We start from the raw sequence: 6,000 nt of genomic DNA, 5'->3' as shown, positions 1-6,000 counted from the left end.
ACACAGTCACTCGCACAGAGAGAGAGAGAGAGAGAGAGAGAGAGAGAGAGAGAGAGCAAAGTGATCAGTGTTTGAAACGAGTGAGAAGAATTTTATATAACGAGCGGAAGTGGTGGGGGATCGATAACCTTTTTTACACATGAAAAGTGATGATTAATTTCATATATTTTATAGCATTGCCTTTTTTTTCTTTTCTTTTTTTATAAAACTCAAAAACAATTGTTGAGTGATATGTCATGTCGCCTTTTAATAAATAAAATTAAAAAAAAAAAAAAAAAATGTAGAGTGATCTCATGCATGGAAAAGAAGCCCATAAATGTTGTGAAACCGCTAAACGGTACTATGACAGTACTGATCGAAGCAGTGCATGCCACAGAACATCACTACTCTTTCGATCATTTTTCTTGTCATTTTCCAAAATAGTTGGAAACATATCCACGTACTACTCTTTCAAAAAAAAATCATCCATATACGTTAATACTAGCTAGCTGAATCTTTCTACACGTGACTATGAGGACCATCATGATATATTATTATCAACATCTATTATATATATTTGGTGCCTTTTATGTTATTTGTGATTGGTCAATAAAGTTCTACCGTGACCTCTGGCCTTATTATGTGTCACCTTAGTTAAGTTACCAAGTTATTTTAAGCTTCTGATCAAGAAGAATTTCGTATATTCTCGAGAATTGAAGGTACGTAATTGTTTAACCTTCACTAAAAAAATAAATGCTGAACGTACAACGTGGATCAGTTTAAGTTGTTTTTCATTGGTGGTAAAACCTAAGGTCGATAAATGTATTGAGAAATGCTAGAAATGCACCCCTCATCCCCTTTGTCTCCCCCTTTCCCTTAAAAAAATTGATTTTAAGGAAAAAGTTGTCTCTGATGTCACATCATAGACAACTTTTTCCTTAAAACCAATTTTTTTATTATAAAGGAAGAATGAATGGGGGATAAAAGGTGCATGTGTAGCATCCCTCAAATGTATTTGTTGTCCTTTAACAGTAAACGACTAGAATTTTTGTCGTTTTGTACTATACGACATAAATTAACCATTTTTTGTCGTTTAACAACAACCATGTAAATTTATTAACTTCGTTTCTATATATTTTTTTTTTTTTTTAAAAAAATGTTAATTTTTCAATGTCATAGTACAAAAAACGACATGAATTTAAATTATTATTTTTTTAAGAAAATAAAAATAAAATTGGTTGCTTATATTCTCTCAGCAACCAAATAGCAAAAAAATAATAATAATAAAAAACCCCAAATTGCACAACAACCCCGACACCACAACATTCGACTCATTGCTCTCTCGATTCCTTCGCTAAACTTCCACAAGGCCGGTTACTTACACATGGTATTCGTTTCAAGCCCTGACGTGGCGTGCTAGGTCTTTCAAGTCCAAGACAACATCTTCTCCAACCGTCCGGCCACCATAACTATCAGCTACCTCAACTATGGTCGCGTCGCCATGGCCTTCACCCACTACGGTCTTTTCTGGCGCCAAATGCAGAAGCTTTTGGGTCTTCATCTCACAACGACAACAAAATATAGCGTCTTAAAATAGGATTTAAGACCTAATAATAATAAAAACAAAAGAATATATGAATATTTACAATAATAAATATTCATTAATATTTAATATGAATATTTATAGGATTACGTATTCATTAATATTTGAGGCCTGTTAATAGTTCTAAATTGATTAGACAAAATTATTGGACCTTAAACTATAAATCGAAAAAAAAAAAAAAAAATAACTAGTTTGTCAAGTGGGCGATCGATCCCCACAGTTTGGCTATTGATCCACACCATGATCGATCGACACATAGTTACAAAGGATAAATTCCATCGCACCAGCTGTTCGATTTTTACCAAAAATATCTCTCCTCTACTTGCTGCCCAAGTCGTTTCTCAACCATTGGATTAGATCAAAACTAAGCTATCCTAGCCATCTGTTTGTGTATAAAAGAGAGCAGCCCCCTTCACATTTCACGCCAATTCCCTTCTTCTTCTTCTTCCTTATTTTTCTGTTTTCTCTCGGCTAAACCAGTAGCAACCCTCTTCTCTCTTTCTGTTTCTCTCTCAGTTTGCATAGCAGCAGCATAAGCACCCCAGTAGAACCCAAACTCTCTTGTTTTCTCTTGTTTTATCTCTTCAATTCTCTGTTTCTCTCTAATATTAGCAACCCACTTGAAGTTCTCTTCTTCTCTGATTCATCCATGGCCAAACAGAAAAATAGAGAAGTTCTCTCTCTGTTCAGCCAGCCCATAAACTAAAGAAGAGAACTCTCTCTTGCTCTCTCTTTTTCTATGCAATAACTCTTTCTCCTTTCTCCTTGTATGTTCAGTCAAGCAAAAGAAAAGGAAGAAATAAAAACAAGAAAAAGAAGAGCAAACCCACTCGGCCAACATGGATTTTTACAGCAAAGAAAAAACTCTCTATCTCCCACTCATTGTCTCTCTCGGCTGAAAAGGGTGTTTAGCTTGGAGCACTTTTAAAATATCTCAATCCTACTTTGGGATATTTTGGGTAAGTTTCCAAAATCTGTTAATGTTCGTGATTTTAAAACATGTGTTTTCAAAAAGGGATATTTTTACAAAAACGTTGTTGTAATACCCAAATAAAAATATGAAATTTATAAAAGCGTTGTTACGCTGCCCAAAATTCTAAAAGTATGTTTAGGCATTAAACATTAATGGCGTTATTCTATACAATTTTATAAAAAAAAAAAAAAAAAAAAAAAAAAAAAAAAAAAAAAAAAAATTATTATTATTATTATTTGCAGTTATGCCGCCCGTATATTTTAAAAGTGTTATAAATGCTATTTTATTAATAATTGAGTTGTCCGACTCTTAATTAGTTGTTAGTAAAATAAGTCATATATTGGTTTAAACTTATTTTGGTATCTCATTGTTCTAGTTAAAATAACTATGAACAATGACTTTCCTATTTTTTAGCAAGTACCTGCCTTAATACTGCCTGTTTAATGATTCTGTTATTTTAGGTTACAAAACTCTATTGTAAATTCAATGAGTTTTAGCTGTGTCTATAATCTAGTTTTAATAGATTAATTAACTGAATTGAAGCTGTAAAAATATATATATATGGTTGTATTGATACCTATTTTACTTAAGGGTAATTTAATCATTAATTAATAAATGTCGTAATAATAAAATGAGTGGTAATATAATTTACCAAATTATTATACGTCGTTATAATGTCCAAACAACATTATATTAAGTAATTTAGAAATCAAAAGTGATATTAGGAAATTATGTGGTTTAGAAGTCAAAGTGACAAAAGAGTTTAAATAGGTTTTAGTAAATTATGTTGATTCATTGTTACATGTATACAACTGTGTAGTCATTATTTCTGTGGATCTTTCTTTGAAGCAGAATACTTACTGAGGATGATACTGAGTTCTTTAATATATATCATGTTTATGTGGGTTTATTTAATTATATAGTGATATTGGTTTCTATGATGTTGTGATCTCTGCTTTATTTAATTGTATGCAATTTAGTTGAGACTTTGCATATTTTACTTTCATGAACCATGAGCCTGCTAATAAATTGGCATTGCATATATTTACTGCTATGAGATATGAACCTGTTAATAAGAAAAATCAAGGGTTTAAGTTCTAAGGTACTAATCAATCAGCTAGACCAAGGGTTAAAGTCCCAAGGCAAAGACCAAGGGTTTAAGTCCCAAGGCACTAATCAACCAGTTAGACCAAGGGTTAATGTCCCAAAGTAAAGACCGAAGGTTTAAGTCCCAAGGCTCAGCAAAACTGAAGGTTTAAGTCCTAAGGCCTCATTAATCAATCACCAATAATTCTAAGGACGAAGGTTTAAGTCCCAAAACACTAATCACCAATAGTTTAATAAGACTAGAGATTTAAGTCCTGATATACAAATTAGTAAATGAGACTGTGCATATGAATTTGTCATTACATCATATTGTTGTATTATGTATTGTTAAATAAATTAGTATTTCATTATATTATTAAAGGCAATTGACTCACTTGATTACAATATGGGATTGTGGTGATAACCACAATCACATATATGTTTATGCAGGATGGGAGAAAGGTCAGAACTACTAGGGTTATTATGCTGATCTGAATATTTATGAATGAGACTTTTAAGTGTTGTTTTAATATGTAATATTCTATGGTTTGTATTAGATTAAAACAATGGTTACGTATTATTAGTGCCGTATGTGGCACATATGTCAACGCTTTGTGTGTAATTATTATGTGAGAACATGTTGATCATATTTAATATATAATGTGAAAATCTAAATTTTCACTTACGCCTTTTTGTAAAAGGCGAAGCGTCACAGTATGATATCAGAGCGGTTTGCTCTAAGGACCTTAAGACTTGTTGACCCTAGAAGTCTAGAAATAACACAAGAACTATAGGTGATAAAAACTTCACAAAATTCATAAAAGACTTTGTATGAAATTTTACTAGTTTATAAAGTTATTAACTAATGGTTACAGTTAAGATTTTCAAAATATAATTATCTATGCTTTTATGTGTGCATTGTATGATTATTGAAATGGTTATATGTTTCCTAACCCATAGTAAGAAAATGTATTGATAATATGTAGATATGAGTTACGTAAACATATTGATATGATTAGCGTATTAAGAAAGTATATTGGTATGAGTTGTATGTTGAAATGCGTAGAATAGTGCATAGTACTGCTCCAAATCATGGGTATAAACACCTTTGATTTATGTGACCTCTAAGCTTGGCATTGTGATATTATAAATGATAGTATTTCTTTACTCTTCATAAGTTGGATAAGTGACTGGATATTAGATTGTTAAGAAAAGAGTGAATACATATTCTTTTATAAGGTTTAACAGATACTTTGGTATAGAACCATGCCACCTAGATGCCGCCCCATATGCGGTGTTAACCAAGATGCACATCACGATGAAAATAGTGATGATGAACTCCCACCTCCACCTCCACCGTTCTACGATAGAGTACACCCAACCTTGGCCCAGTTCATGGCTGACATTACTAGACACTTCACTGAGGCAATCGAACAAATCTCACGACCCAACGAGCGAGCCAAATATCCAAGTTGCACAATCCGTGACTTCACTAGTCACCATATCCGATCATTTGAAGGAATAGAAGGACTAAACGTAGCATAAGCATGGCTCACAGATATAGAAATGTTGTTTAATATTCTTGGTTGTACTAATGAACAAAGTGAAAATAATTTGTTGACTTCTTAAACAAACCAAGTGTGTGTGTTTGTGTGCAAACAAATATCTTAAATGCGGAATTTAAAATAGACAAGATATTTGTTACGAAGTGGAAACTCTATGAAGAGAAAAAACCACTTCGAGGCAGCAAAACCCAGGAAATTCATTATCCAAAAATAAAGCTAGTTACAAGACACTCATACTCACATAACCCTATGCAGTAGTCATACCTTTAACTCTGACGTGTAGCCCAACACGAACGCTTCCCAACCAGATCTTCCACCTGAAGGGTTTTTTATGGATTCCTTTACCTTATGGCCAACCCCTAAGATAGACTTTACACGAACACTTGAGCACACACTGGCACCGGCTTGAGAGCTAGTAGATCTTCGATTCTCCTTAAACACCCTCTCAAAGCACTATGGAATTCACCACCAAACTCTGTACGAAAAAACCGACCTAGAGCCCCCAATTTATAGGCTTTAAGAGACCTAAAAAACTGCTAACAATCGGACTTTGTCTGTCGAGCGTTCGGACTGAAATTTGCCACGTCCAGACGATTTTTGTGATATACTTCAGAAATAGCGCCCTAAATCTGCTCAAAATTGGACTCTGACTGCGGACCATCAGGATGGCATTTAGCTTTGTTTGGACGGATTTCTGCGATATCTTTTCAGGAACAGCGCAATCCTGGAGGCCGTCCGGAAGCTACTCTCTTTCTGTCCAGATGGTGGGCGGTCTGGAGGCCATCCGAATGTTC

This window comes from Alnus glutinosa, chromosome 1 (genome assembly GCF_958979055.1).
Source record: "Alnus glutinosa chromosome 1, dhAlnGlut1.1, whole genome shotgun sequence".
Taxonomy (NCBI): Eukaryota; Viridiplantae; Streptophyta; class Magnoliopsida; order Fagales; family Betulaceae; genus Alnus; species Alnus glutinosa.
This window is presented reverse-complemented; position numbering follows the sequence as displayed.